Below are 16,115 nucleotides of genomic sequence, written 5' to 3'. Positions count from 1 at the left end.
TGTCCATAAGCCTGTCTTCTTGAGCTGTCTGCCATCTCTAGTGAGATTTTAGCAGCTTACACCCCATAGATTCCCAGTTTCTCTATTACAGAGAGGGGCATGAGGTTTATTCCTGAACCAAGGTCACACAGAGCTTTAAAGATCATGGTGCCTATGGTACAGGGTATTATGAACTTTCCAGGATCCTGTCTCTTCTGAGGCAATGTCAGTTGATCCAGATCACTTAGTTCATTGATGAATAAGGGAGGTTCAACTTCCCAAGCATCAATGCCAAACAATTTGGCATTCAGCTTCATGATTGCACCAAGAAACTTGGCAGTTTGCTCTTCAGTGACATCCTCATTCTCTTCAGAAGAGGAATACTCATCAGAGCTCATGAAGGGCATAAGGAGGTTCAATGGAATCTCTATGGTCTCTAGATGAGCCTCAGAGTCCTTTGGTTCCCCAGAGGGAAGCTCCTTATTGATCACTGGACGTCCCAGGAGGTCTTCCTCCTTGGGATTCACGTCCTCTCTTTCCTCACAGGTTTCAATGGCCTTGCACTCTCCTTTTGGATTCTCTTCTGTATTGCTTGGGAGAGTACTAGGAGGGATTTCAGTGATCCTTTTACTCAGCTGGCCCACTTGTGCTTCCAGATTTCTAATGGAAGACCTTGTTTCATTCATGAAACTTACAGTGGCCTTAGATAGATCAGAGACTAGATTTGCTAAATTAAAAGCATTTTGTTCAGAGTTCTCTGTCTGTTGCTGAGTGGATGATGGAAAAGGCTTGCTATTGCTAAACCTGTTTCTTCCACCATTATTAAAGCCTTGTTGGGGGCTTTTGATCCTTCCATGAGAAATTTGGATGATTTCTCCATGTTGAGTTATAGGTGTTTCCATAAGGTTCACCTAAGTAATTTACCTCTGCTATTGCAGGGTTCTCAGGATCATAAGCTTCTTCTTCAGAAGAAGCCTCTTGAGTACTGTTGGATGCAGCTTGCATTCCATGCAGACTCTGAGAAATCATATTGACTTGCTGAGTCAATATTTTGTTCTGAGCCAATATGGCATTCAGAGTATCAACTTCAAGGACTCCCTTCTTCATAGGCGTCCCATTACTCACAGGATTCCTTTCAGAAGTGTACATGAACTGGTTATTAGCAACCATGTCAATGAGTTCTTGAGCTTCTGCAGGCGTTTTCTTTAGGTGAATGGATCCACCTGCAGAAGTGTCCAGTGACATCTTTGATAGCTCAGATAAAGCATCATAGAATATATCCAGGATGGTCCATTCTGAAAGCATGTCAGAAGGACACTTTTTGGTCAACTGTTTGTATCTTTCCCAAGCTTCATAGAGAGATTCACCTTCTTTCTGTCTGAAGGTTTGAACATCAGCTCTAAGCTTGCTCAGCTTTTGAGGAGGAAAGTACTTGGCTAAGAAAGCCGTGACCAGCTTATCCCAAGAGTTCAGGCTGTCTTTGGGTTGAGAATCCAACCATAATCTAGCTCTGTCTCTTACAGCAAAAGGGAAAAGCATGAGCCTGTAGACTTCAGGATCTACTCCATTAGTCTTAACAGTATCATATATCTGCAAGAATTCAGTTAAGAACTGAAAAGGATCTTCAGATGGAAGTCCATGAAACTTGCAGTTCTGCTGCATTAGAGAAACTAATTGAGGTTTCAGCTCAAAGTTGTTTGCTCCAATGGCAGGAATGGAGATGCTTCTTCCATGTAAATTGGAATTAGATGCAGTAAAGTCACCAAGAATCTTCCTTACATTATCATTATTTTCGGCTGCCATCTCCTCTGCCTGTTCGAAAATTTCTGAAAGGTTATCTCTGGATTATTGTATTTTAGCTTCTCTTAATTTTCTCTTCAGAGTCCTTTCAGGTTCTGGATTTGCTTCCACAAGAATGTTCTTGTCCTTGCTCCTGCTCATATGACAAAGAAGAAGGCACAGAAAAAATAATAATAATAATAGAGATCCTTTATACCACAGTATAGGGATCCCTTTGTGAGTGGAAGAAAAGAGGGGGAGATAAAGAATGTGATGTAAAGGAAGAAACGCAACTGTACGGATGGAAGAGATGTGAGATGAGATGTTAGGATATGAATGAATAAATAGAGTAAGATGGGGGAGGGAAAATTTTCGAAAATATTTTTGAAAAAGAGTTAGTGATTTTCGAAAATGGTTTTTGAAAAATGTTAGTAATTTTCGAAAATTTTTGAAATCAAAAATAGAAAATAAAAATAATTAGTTAATTAAAAAGAAATTTTTGAAAAAGAGGGAGATATTTTCGAAAATTAGAGAGAGAGAGTTAGTTAGGTAGTTTTGAAAAAGTTAAGAAACAAACAAAAAGTTAGTTAGTTAGTTGAAACAAATTTTGAAAAGATAAGAAGATAGGAAGTTAGAGAAGATATTTTGAAACCAACTTTTTGAAAAAGATAAGATAAGAAGATATTTTTGAAAAGATATGATAGAAATTAGTTTTGAAAAAGATTTGATTTTTAAAATCACAATTAATGACTTGATTCACAAGAAATCATAAGATATGATTCTAGAACTTAAAGTTTGAATCTTTCTTAACAAGCAAGTAACAAACTTGAAATTTTTGAATCAAAACATTAATTGTTATTGTTATTTTCGAAAATTTGGTATAAAAATAAGAAAAAGATTTTTGAAAAATATTTTTGAAATTTTCGAAAATAACTAAGAATTTTGAAAAAGATTTGATTTTTGAAAAAGATTTTGAAAAAGATAAGATTTTCAAATTGAAAATTTGATTTGACTCATGAGAAACAATTTGATTTTAAAAACTTTTGAAAAAATCAACTCAAATTTTCGAATTTGATGAGAGAAAAAGGGAAAGATATTTTTTTGATTTTTGAAATTTTTATGAAAACATGAAAATTATGCAATGCATGAAATTTTTAGATCAAAACAATGAATGCATGCAAGAATGCTATGAATGTCAAGATGAACACCAAGAACACTATGAAGATCATGATGAACATCAAGAACATATTTTTGAAAAATTTTTAATGCAAGGAAAACATGCAAGACACCAAACTTAGAATTCTTTAATGCTTAGACACTAAGAATTCAAGAATGCATATGATAAACATGAAAAGACACAAAACATGAAAACATCAAGATCAAACAAGAAGACTTACCAAGAACAACTTGAAGATCATGAAGAACACTATGAATGCATGAAATTTTCGAAAAATGCAAGATGCATATGCAATTGACACCAAACTTATGATATGACTCAAGACTCAAACAAGAAACAGAAAAATATTTTTGATTTTTATGATTTTCTAATTTTTTTGGATTTTTATTTTATATTTTTCGAAAATAGTCTTGAAAAAGAAAAATAAGTATTCCAAAATTTTTAATATGAATTCCAGGAATCTTGCCATGTTAGTCTAAAGCTTCAGTCCAGGAATTAGACATGGCTCACTAGCCAGCCAAGCTTTCAAAGAAAGCTCCAGTCCAAAACACTAGACATGGCCAATGGCCAGCCAAGCTTCAGCAGGTGATCATGGATTAGCAGCAGGTAGATGAGCAACAACTAAATTGCTCTTGATAACAAATTTCAAGCCTCAGTCCAAATAAAATTAGACATGGCTTTACAGCCAGCCAGGCTTCACATGCTTCATGAAACACTAGAATTCATTCTTAAAAATCTTGAATAAAATTTTTGAAAACATTTTTTTTTTCGAAAACAGGTGAAAAGATTTTGAAAATATTTTTGAAAAATTTTTGAAAAGAAAATAAAAAGAAAATTACCTAATCTGAGCAACAAGATGAGCCGTCAGTTGTCCAAACTCAAACAATCCCCGTCAACGGCGCCAAAAACTTGGTGCACGAAATTGTGATGTCCAGGCTCGAACAATCCCTGGTAATGGCTCCAAAGCTTGGTGCTTTGATCTTAATTAATAATTGTCACAACTTCGATACAACTAACCAGCAAGTGCACTGGGTCGTCCAAGTAATACCTTACGTGAGTAAGGGTCGAATCCCACGGAGATTGTTGGTATGAAGCAAGCTATGGTCACCTTGTAAATCTCAGTCAGGCAGATATAAAGTGATAATGGTGTTTTCGAATATTATATAATAAAATAGGGATAGAGATACTTATGTAAATCATTGGTAGGAATTTCAGATAAGCGAATGGAGATGCTTTTCGTTCCTCTGAACCTCTGCTTTCCTGCTATCTTCATCCAGTCAGTCTCACTCCTTTCCATGGCTGGCTTTATGTGATACATCACCACTGTCAATGGCTACTTTCGGTCATCTCTCGGGAAAATGATCCAATACCCTGTCACGGCATGGCTAATCGTCTGGAGGCATCACCCTTGTCAATGGCTTCATCTTATCCTCTCAGTGAATAATATGCTCACGCACCCTGTCACGGCACGACTATTCATCTGTCGGTTCTCGATCATGCTGGAATAGGATTTACTATCCTTTTGCGTCTGTCACTAACGCCCTGCAATCGCGAGTTAGGAGCTCGTCACAGTCATTCAATCATTGAATCCTACTCAGAATACCACAGACAAGGTTTAGACCTTCCGGATTCTCTTGAATGCCACCATCATTCTAGCTTACGCCACGAAGATTCTGGTTAGGAGATCTAAGAGATACTCATTCTAGCTTATTTCATGTAGAACAGAAGTGTTTGTCAGGCACGCGTTCATAAGGGAGAAGGATGATGAGCGTCACACATAATCATCACCTTCATCACGTTCTTGGGTGCGAATGGATATCTTAGAAGAGAAATAAGAAGAATTGAATAGAAAACAGTAGTACTTTGCATTAATCTTTGAGGAACAGCAGAGCTTCACACCTTAATCTATGGAGTGTAGAAACTCTACCGTATGAAAATACATAAGTGAAGGTCCAGGCATGGCCGTGTGGCCAGCCCCCTAAAACGTGATCACAGGATCAATACAATCCAGGATGCCTAATACAATAGTAAGAGGTCCTATTTATAATAAACTAGTCACTAGGGTTTACATGAGTAAGTAATTGATGCATAAATCCACTTCCGGGGCCCACTTGGTGTGTGTTTGGGCTGAGCTTGAGTGTAGCACGTGCAGAGGCCATTTGTGGGGTTGAACGCCAGTTTCTGTGCCAGTTTGGGCGTTCAACTCTGGTTTTGGATCCTTTTCTGGCGCTGGACGCCAGATTTGGGCAGAAGGCTGGCGTTGAACGCCAGTTTACGTCGTCAATTCTTGGCCAAAGTATGGACTATTATATATTTCTGGAAAGCCCTGGATGTCTACTTTCCAACGCAATTGAAAGCGCGCCATTTCGAGTTCTGTAACTCCAGAAAATCCACTTTGAGTGCAGGGAGGTCAGAATCCAACAGCATCAGCAGTCCTTTTTCAACCTCTGAATCTGATTTCTGCTCAAGTCCCTCAAATTTAGCCAGAAAATACCTGAAATCACAGAAAAACACACAAACTCATAGTAAAGTCCAGAAATGTGAATTTAACATAAAAACTAATGAAAACATCCCTAAAAGTAACTAGATCCTACTAAAAACATACTAAAAACAATGTCAAAAAGCGTATAAATTATCCGCTCATCACGTATGTATTTAAAGTTTATGTAAATTTCGGTATGATTAGTTAGCCTGCCCCAAGTATAGGTTCATTAAGTCTATACTGAAACAGTTTAACTTTTCATATAATACCTAACCCTATTCGCAAATCAAGAACTAACTATGTTGCCCTAGTTCGTTCACTAGTCTTTGTCTGTTTCTCTGTTGTTAAAATTTTACAGACTTTTTCTTCGATTTTTATCTCTTCTTCAACTTTTTATCTTTTCTTTATCATTGCCTCACTAATATGTTTTTACCACTCCCTAAGTATTTTATGAAGGTAATTATGAGATTCTGCGCTTAAAGTTGTCTTTCTAAAGCTTTTACAGAAAACTGCCTTTTTCGCATTATTTTATTATTTTTATTAAAATATTATTTTTAATTAAATATTATTATTTAATATTTTATTATTATTTATTATTTTATTAATATATTTTCGAAAATTAACTTTACTTTAACCTTTAACCTTTAAAATTCACTTTTTACCACCCGTAACTTTTAATATTTCTACTTTTACCACCCTAACTTCCAGAAATTACCATATAACCCCTTAAACACCAAAAATTTTACTTCCTTGCCCTTTTATGAATCAAAAAGGTGTTCTTCATTATTCTTCACCACACTCAAAGTGTTCTTCATGTTCTTCATAAATTCTTCAGATTCTTTCTCTGTTTTTACCCGTTTTTCAGTCTTTTCAGCCACCGATTTTTACTATAATTCATAATAAATTAGCAGCCACTAAAACCCCATCTTTTCTACATGATTTCAACACAAATTGAACCTCAATTTAAGCTTAGGGTTTCGTTTTTCCAGCTGCCCAAGAACATGAACTTTAAAGCTTAAATTTCATCAAATTTCATCAGAATTTCACCAAATTTTCACCAAAAATCAATCATATATGCAACCAATTTTTAGCACAGCCAAATAATACAACATTCACACATCTCAAACACAATTAATAAAGATTAATTTCGTGACACCCTACCTGGTCTTGCTGCTCCTAATTCAATCAAACTTTCAGGTGGTCCTTAAACACTTTTTCCTCCTAAATCACATCAAGAAAACACATATTTAAGCATGTTTCCTTGAAACTGAATCAAAAGAGAGATGGTACAGCCAACTCACCTTGATCCCAGCCTTGATAAGTCATATGATCATGTAGAGAAAGAAGAGAGGATCATTTTGGTCGGATTGGAATTTTGATTTGAGTTTTAGTTCAGCAGAAATCAAGCTTTGAAGATTTGGAACTAAGAACTTTTCTCTCTTTTTCTCTCTACCTATTTTCGGCCACAAAGTGAAAATGAGCCAGCCTTGGGGGTTTTGGGGGTGTAGGGTGAGTTGTGATTGGTTGGCTTGGAGGTGGATTAAAATAATATTAAAATATCTCAGGTGTATAACTACTAAAACTAGATGTATCGGAACACTTGCAAAAACATGTCTAAAAATTATTTTCTAAGCTACTAGCATAAATGACACTAGTAACATATTTATTATGAGAATGAAACATGAATAATGAGGCCTTAGCATTGCTAAAGTCATCAGGGAGTGCTGGTGCTAAGCTACACCAGTAAATTGTGAACCCGGTTAAACCGGTTTTCTGTTTTTAACTAAATCTGATCAGGTAACCTTATAATATCATTCAAGAGGCTTCTAATACTCATATAATGATAATATCATCCTATTATCTCTCTCCTCTCATAAATCAAGTCCGGTTTGTCAAACTGAGATTATTTACGAAAAATCGAATTAAAACTCCTAACCGATACGGTTCAAAAACTAGATTCCTCGTGATTGCATTATCGAGCTTGTCTCGGAAAAGGTTCTAACTTAAAGATAACATAATGACAATGAGGATTGAGATACTTGATGATATATCAAAGGTTTTCCCCTTACTGATCTTTCGGAGAAATTCGTACTTTCAGAATAGATCTCGCGTACTCGAAAACCGGGGTTGTTACATTCTACCCTCCTAAAAGAAAATTTTGCCCTCAAGATTTCAGTTACCTGAGAATAAATGCGGGTAATCAGCTTTCATCTTATCTTCCAATTCCCAAGTGTGCTCTTCTTCTCCTCTTTGTCCCCAAGCTACTTTGACTAAGCGAACAGTCTTGCCTCTCAGCTGCTTATCGTTTCTTTCTACGATCTGAACTGGTGATGCTTGATATGTCAAATCGTTTCGTAACTGTACTGTCTCTGGTTGTAAAATATGACTCTCGTCGGGAATATATTTCTTAAGTTGCGAGACATGAAAAACATCATGAAGGTTTGACAAATATGGAGGAAGGGCTACTTGATAAGCTACTAGACCGACTCTTTTAAGTATTTGGAAAGGTCCTATGTATCGAGGGTTAAGCTTTTTAGTCTTAAGAGCTCTACCTATTCCAGTAGTCGGGGTTACTTTAAGAAAGACATGGTCTCCCTCACTAAACTCTAAGGGTCTACGTCTATTATCGGCATAGCTCTTTTGACGGCTCTGTGCTGTTTGGATCTTCTGGCGAATCCCCTTTATCTTCTCAGTAGTTTTTTGTACTAAGTCTGGACCTAAGAAACTGGCTTCTCCGTCGTCATTCCAACACAATAGTGTCTGACATCTTCTTCCGTAGAGAGCTTCATATGGTGCCATCCCGATACTTTGTTGGTAGCTGTTGTTGTAGACGAACTCGACCAATGGCATATATCTATCCCAACTGCCTTGGTTATCCATTACACAAGATCTTAGCATGTCTTCCAATGTTTGGATTGTCCGCTCTGATTGTCCGTCTGTTTGAGGATGGTATGCTGTACTCATATACAATTCTATTCCCGATGCTTTCTGGAAAGCTCCCCAGAATCTGGAAGTAAACCTCGGATCTCGATCTGAAACAATTGATGAAGGTATTCCGTGCAATCGTACGATTTCTTGAATATATATCCGTGCCAGCCTTTCTAATGTATAGTCAACTCGAATCGGAAGGAAGTGCGCTGATTTTGTCAACCTGTCCACAATTACCCAAATGGCATTGTGTCCAGTTGAGGTCCTTAGCAATCCCGTGACAAAATCCATAGTGATCTGCTCCCACTTCCATTGTGGTATTTCTAAGGGTTGCAGGGTTCCTGACGGTTTCTGGTGTTCCACCTTCACCTTCTGACAGGTTAAACATTTTGAGACATAATCAGCTACCTCTTTCTTCAAGCCCGGCCACCAGAACATTTGTTTCAAATCCTGATACATCTTTGTTACTCCAGGATGCATAAAAAATCTACTTTGATGAGCTTCTGCAAGAATCCTTTGCCGCAAATCTCCAGAGCTAGGCACACAAATTCTGTTCTTGTATCTCCAGAGGCTGCTACGATCTAGTCTTACAGCTTCTGGTTCCTCTACTTTCATCCGTCTCAGCATCGTCATCATTTCTGAATCCTGTGCTTGTGCTTGCTGAATCCTAATCTTAAAATCTGGTGTTATATGCAATTGGGCCAAACGGACTCCACTTGATGTCTCAGTCATAGCCAACTTAAGGTCCTCAAATTCTGCGAGTAACTTTTCTTCCTTTATCATCATCCAAGAGATATTCAAATTCTTCCTGCTCAAAGCGTCTGCCACCACGTTCACTTTTCCTGGGTGATAGCTTAACTTAAAATCATAGTCCTTCAGGAACTCCATCCACCTTCGCTGTCGCATATTAAGATCCTTCTGGTCAAAGATATACTTTAAACTTTTGTGGTCAGAGAAAACTTCTAGCTGAGCGCCATACAAATAGTGTCTCCAGATCTTCAGAGCAAACACTACTGCAGCCAACTCCAAGTCATGCGTCGGATAATTTCGTTCATGAGGTCTCAGCTGCCGGGAAGCATAAGCCACCACATTTTTGTCTTGCATCAGCACACATCCAAGTTCTTTATGAGAAGCGTCACAGTATACTTCAAAAGGTTTCTGTGGGTCGGGTAGTACTAATACAGGTGCAGTTGTTAACTTTTCCTTAAGCATCTTGAAACTCCTATCACACTCAGCCGTCCAAACGAACGGAACTTCCTTTCGTGTAAGGTAAGTCAGAGGTAAGGCTATCTGTGAAAACCCTTTAATAAACCTCCGGTAATATCCAGCAAGTCCGAGAAAACTCCGAACTTCTGTAACGGTCGTAGGTGGTTCCCATTGCACTACTGCTTCAATTTTTGAAGGATCCACTGCAATTCCTCCCTGTGATATAACATGTCCCAAAAATGCCACCTTCTCTGTCCAGAACTCGCACTTTGATAATTTAGCATATAACTTCCGAGTCCTTAGTATCTGCAATACAGTCCTTAGATGCTCTTCATGCTCTCTTTCTGTCTTCGAATAGATGAGAATATCGTCTATGAAGACTACTACGAACTAATCAAGGTACGGACGAAAAATACGATTCATGTAATCCATAAAAATCGCAGGAGCATTAGTTAGTCCAAACGACATAACCGTATACTCATAGTGACCATATCGAGTTTTAAATGCAGTCTTCGGTATATCTGACTCTTTCACTCGAATCTGGTGATAGCCCGATCGCAAATCAATCTTCGAAAACACAGTTGCACCTTTTAACTGATCCATTAGATCATCTATTCGTGGAAGTGGATACTTGTTCTTGATAGTGACTTTATTTAACTGTCGGTAATCTACGCAAAGTCTCATTCCACCATCCTTCTTCTTTACTAGCAATACCGGAGCTCCCCAGGGTGATGCGCTGGGACAAATAAATTTCTTTCCAAGTAGCTCATCCAACTGCTTCTTCAACTCTGCAAGTTCCAATGGTGACATCCGGTACGGTGCTATGGAAATTGGTCCGGTTCCAGGTACAAGTTCAATGCTAAATTCTATCTCTCGCTGAGGAGGAAACTCAGGTATGTCGTCCGGGAAAACATCAGGAAATTCCTTCACCACTCGGATTCGTTCTAAGCTTAGTTCACTATCATTTGAACTAGCCGCTAACAGAACGTACCCCTCACAATCACTCCCGTCTAATGTAACTCTTACAGAATTCAGATATAAAGTATGAGATAGAAATGGTTTAATATCTAAACTATCAGACGGAATAACATCAGTTCTTTCATAGCAATCAAGGAAAACATGATACTTAGATAACCAATCTAACCCTAGAATAACTTCTAAACCACATAGAGGCAAACAGATTAGATCATGTATAAAAGTTCTGTTCCTAATAGTGAATGGTACTTGCAGGCACACTAAACTAGTCAAAGCATTTTGGGACGCAGGTGTATGGACAATCAGATCAAAGTTCAACTCAGAGAAATCTAGTCCCAACTCACGAGAAACAGTTAAAGAGATAAAGGAATGCGATGCACCCGAGTCATATAGTACAGTTAGAAATCGATCTTTGACAATACACTGACCTTGGATCAGGGCGTCTGATTGCATAACATCATCAGCAGTCATGGCAAACACTCGACCTTGTTGCTGGGTTCGCACTAGATTCTGAAAAAACTTTCTTGGGTACATCCTAGCTGTGTGTCCAGATTCCTCACAAGTAAAATAAGCGTTCGTTCCTTATAGCATCCAAATATAACATAACCATAACCATGGAGATCATAACAGCTATGAGGATAGCTGTGCCCCCCATCGATTCGTCATTCGGAACTCGATTAAACTATGTCTATTCGCAGTCATTAAGGTCCTATCCGCACCAAACAATCAACATTAAGGTGATCAGTCTTAATATTTCAAGTAAGGCACGAACATTCCCAAAATGAGCACTCATAGACATTCATGCCAAATGTATCTTAAAGATACCCTAATGGCGTGAGACACACAAGCAGAGTATGCAATGAAGCATAGTCAGTCCACTCCCCAGGCTCTACTGGGAACGAACTGCCCTGATACCAACTTGTAACGACCCAACTCCCAGTATGCCATGGTCATACAAGAAGCTAAGTGTTACTAACTTATCCCTCTTAATTATTAACTATTATTTACTATATGAGCCTGTTCCTTGTTAGAGCGATGCCAATTTTACGGGTAGCTTTTTTTTTTATTTTATATCGTATCGTTGCGGATAACAAGGTAAAATAAACAAGCATATATTGGGAGTAACAGAAAAGCGGCATAAAGAAACATAGAGACACAACTGATAATATACATCATGTACACTATAACAAAACATGCGGCGTTTACACCAGATCAAGTCAGTTTACATCCTCGTCATCCTACATAGCTAATATATACACGACACTCCCAGGGCCTGGCCCATACCAAAAGCCACTAATCTGGCACCCAGGCTAGCCTAACCACTATATAGCTCCTAGCTCTCGGGTGTACTAACACAAGTGAGAGACTAACTAACAGATAATGTCAGACTAGAGTGTCATCAAAAGAATGCCCCTTTCCGCAGTCAAACTATATTTACACGTGGCCGTTCGGAGAATCATCATGAGGCTCATCCATCTCCTCATCCTGCTCTATCTCTATCTCAGGATCCTCCTCCTCCTCATCGTCCACAGCTGCAACTATGTCCTCAGATCCACCAGAAACACTGCTGTCACTATGTACAAAACCATTCGCAAGCACAGGTCCGTTCGCGTATATAGGAGCTACCCCACCGTCCGGTAGTGCCGGCTCATCAGGCTGTGGAAAGTCGGGGATCGGCTCAGGGGGAAAATCCCACTCTGGTGGTATCACAGGTACGTAGTCATCAGCTAACTCAGGCTCATCAGGAATGATAGGCTCAGGTACCGCCTCATTCAAAGGTTGAGCTGGTATAGGGTGCTCGGGATTATCAGGAAAAGGATGTACAGGTGCGTCAGGATGTAACCAGGATAAGGGAAAGTCGTAAGGAGCATCAGGGTCAAAAAGCGGGCTAGACAGAGGATGTTGAAAAGCTCGATTAGGTAACGCATATCGTCTAATACGAGGCTCCAAACCCATAATGAAGTAACTGTGATGTACCGGATCCTCGTAGACGTAAGGGTCCTCAAACTCATAGAAGATCACGCCCGTCTCCATCTGAGGGGGGAGGAAGGGAGAGAAGGGGTAAGAACTGGGGAGTTCTTAGTAGGGTTGGGGTTATTAGTTACGTTCATTTATTTGATTCCGATTAGCAGATAGATATTAGAATACAGTAAAGTAGTAAACAGTAGTTAAAATAGATAGGGAAAATAGAAAATAGAACACAAACAGAAGAGTGCAAGAAAATAAAGCATAGACATAGCACTCAAGCAAACAAACATAAAGAAGTTGATCAAACACAAGTAGGAATGCAACAGAGAATAATGCACAGACAAGAATGATGCATGTCTAGTCCTAGTGCAGGTAATGAGCTCATTTGTCGGTTTCTACCCGCTCCCGACGTAACCCAGCATTACTAGCCGGATATGGCTTTCCTGTTGGCTATACCCCTGTGTACAGGAAATAACCCCTCTGCCACCACAGGGTCCACTGCACGCAGGAAATAACACATCTGCCACTGCAGGGTTGTATGCCGACACACCTTCTGTATACAGGAAATAACCCCTCTGCCACTACAGAAATGGAACAGGTGGTCACGGTACTTCTGTAGCAGGAAATAACCCCTCTGCCTTACAGAAATAAAATATGGATCTGTACCGCAGGAAAGCGTTTCTCAGTGGTTGCACCATTATCTATCTGACTGCTACAATGCAGTAGATGAACATATAGATATCTCTGAGGTTGCCTTAATGAAACAGATGACCTCTCAATAGGTCCTCTACTCTTTATCATATTATTCTCTTCACTTTGTCTCTTTATTCTGCTCTGTTTGTTCCTTGCTCTGCGCTTCCTCACTTTATTCTGCTTTCTCTATTTAACGTATGTATTTAAAGTTTATGTAAATTTCGGTATGATTAGTTAGCCTGCCCCAAGTGTAGGTTCATTAAGTCTATACTGAAACAGTTTAACTTTTCATATAATACCTAACCCTATTTGCAAATCAAGAACTAACTATGTTGCCCTAGTTCGTTCACTAGTCTTTGTCTGTTTCTCTGTTGTTAAAATTTTACAGACTTTTTCTTCGATTTTTATCTTTTCTTCAACTTTTTATCTTTTCTTTATCTTTGCCTCACTAATATGTTTTTACCACTCCCTAAGTATTTTATGAAGGTAATTATGAGATTCTGCGCTTAAAGTTGTCTTTCTAAAGCTTTTACAGAAAACTGCCTTTTTCGCATTATTTTATTATTTTTATTAAAATATTATTTTTAATTAAATATTATTATTTAATATTTTATTATTATTTATTATTTTATTAATATATTTTCGAAAATTAACTTTACTTTAACCTTTAACCTTTAAAATTCACTTTTTACCACCCGTAACTTTTAATATTTCTACTTTTACCACCCTAACTTCTAGAAATTACCATATAACCCCTTAAACACCAAAAATTTTACTTCCTTGCCCTTTTATGAATCAAAAAGGTGTTCTTCATTGTTCTTCACCACACTCAAAGTGTTCTTCATGTTCTTCATAAATTCTTCAGATTCTTTCTCTGTTTTTACCCGTTTTTCAGTCTTTTCAGCCACCGATTTTTACTATAATTCATAATAAATTAGCAGCCACTAAAACCCCATCTTTTCTACATGATTTCAACACAAATTGAACCTCAATTTAAGCTTAGGGTTTCGTTTTTCCAGCTGCCCAAGAACATGAACTTTAAAGCTTAAATTTCATTAAATTTCATCAGAATTTCACCAAATTTTCACCAAAAATCAATCATATATGCAACCAATTTTTAGCACAGCCAAATAATACAAAATTCACACATCTCAAACACAATTAATCAAGATTAATTTCGTGACACCCTACCTGGTCTTGCTGCTCCTAATTCAATCAAACTTTCAGGTGGTCCTTAAACACTTTTTCCTCCTAAATCACATCAAGAAAACACATATTTAAGCATGTTTCCTTGAAACTGAATCAAAAGAGAGATGGTGCAGCCAACTCACCTTGATCCCAGCCTTGATAAGTCATATGATCATGTAGAGAAAGAAGAGAGGATCATTTTGGTCGGATTGGAATTTTGATTTGAGTTTTAGTTCAGCAGAAATCAAGCTTTGAAGATTTGGAACTAAGAACTTTTCTCTCTTTTTCTCTCTACCTATTTTCGGCCACAAAGTGAAAATGAGCCAGCCTTGGGGGTTTTGGGGGTGTAGGGTGAGTTGTGATTGGTTGGCTTGGAGGTGGATTAAAATAATATTAAAATATCTCAGGTGTATAACTACTAAAACTAGATGTATCGGAACACTTGCAAAAACATGTCTAAAAATTATTTTCTAAGCTACTAGCATAAATGACACTAGTAACATATTTATTATGAGAATGAAACATGAATAATGAGGCCTTAGCATTGCTAAAGTCATCAGGGAGTGCTGGTGCTAAGCTGCACCAGTAAATTGTGAACCCGGTTAAACCGGTTTTCTGTTTTTAACTAAAACTGATCAGGTAACCTTATAATATCATTCAAGAGGCTTCTAATACTCATATAATGATAATATCATCCTATTATCTCTCTCCTCTCATAAATCAAGTCCGGTTTGTCAAACTGAGATTATTTACGAAAAATCGAATTAAAACTCCTAACCGATACGGTTCAAAAACTAGATTCCTCGTGATTGCATTATCGAGCTTGTCTCGGAAAAGGTTCTAACTTAAAGATGACATAATGACAATGAGGATTGAGATACTTGATGATATATCAAAGGTTTTCCCCTTACTGATCTTCCGGAGAAATTCGTACTTTCAGAATAGATCTCGTGTACTCGAAAACCGGGGTTGTTACACCATGCAGCATCCAGACACACCAAAAGACCGCATGAAAGTTGATCTTATTGACTCTTTGGTAGAAGAGATTAACATAGCTGAGAGTCTCGAATCAGAGCTGGAAGACATCTTTAAAGATGTTCAGCCTGATCTGGAGGATTCAGAGGAATTGAAAGAGCCTCTGAAAATTCCTCAGGAAGAGGAAAAACCTCATAAACCCAAGCTCAAACCATTACCACCATCCCTAAAATATGCATTTCTGGGAGAAGGTGACACTTTTCCGGTGATCATAAGCTCTGCTTTAAATCTCCTGGAAGAGGAAGTGCTACTTCAAGTGCTAATGGACACACAAGACAGCTCTTGGGTTGTCCATAAGTGACCTTAAGGGCATCATCCCAGCAAGATGCATGCACAAGATCCTATTGGAGGACGATGCTAAGCCAGTGGTTCAACCACAGAGGCGGCTAAATCCAGCCATGAAGGAAGTGGTGCAGAAAGAGGTCACCAAGTTACTAGAGGCTGGGATTATTTATCCTATTTCTGATAGCCCCTGGGTGAGCCCTGTCCAAGTTGTCCCCAAAAAGGGAGGCATGACGGTGGTTCATAATGAAAAAAATGAACTGGTTCCTACAAGAATAGTTACAAGGTGGCGCATGTGTATTGACTACAGAAGGCTCAATACAGCCACCAGAAAGGATCATTTTCCTTTACCATTCATAGCCAGATGCTAGAAAGACTAGCAGGTCATGATTATTACTACTTTTTGGATGGTTATTCAGGCTA

At 38.3% G+C, this 16,115-nt stretch overlaps 1 non-coding gene across 1 annotated transcript; it reads left to right on the top strand.

The window, feature by feature from the left end:
* Window positions 1–1,278: 1,278 nt before the first annotated feature.
* On the top strand, window positions 1,279–1,386 carry LOC148545392 (small nucleolar RNA R71). The gene has a single exon (XR_015901610.1). It is a non-coding gene; the product is annotated as a small nucleolar RNA R71 (small nucleolar RNA).
* The last annotated feature ends 14,729 nt before the right edge of the window (window positions 1,387–16,115 follow it).

The sequence above is a fragment of the Arachis ipaensis genome, chromosome B9 (genome assembly GCF_059453495.1).
Source record: "Arachis ipaensis isolate K30076 ecotype BB chromosome B9, ASM5945349v1, whole genome shotgun sequence".
Lineage (NCBI taxonomy): Eukaryota > Viridiplantae > Streptophyta > Magnoliopsida > Fabales > Fabaceae > Arachis > Arachis ipaensis.
This window is presented reverse-complemented; position numbering and strand designations above follow the sequence as displayed.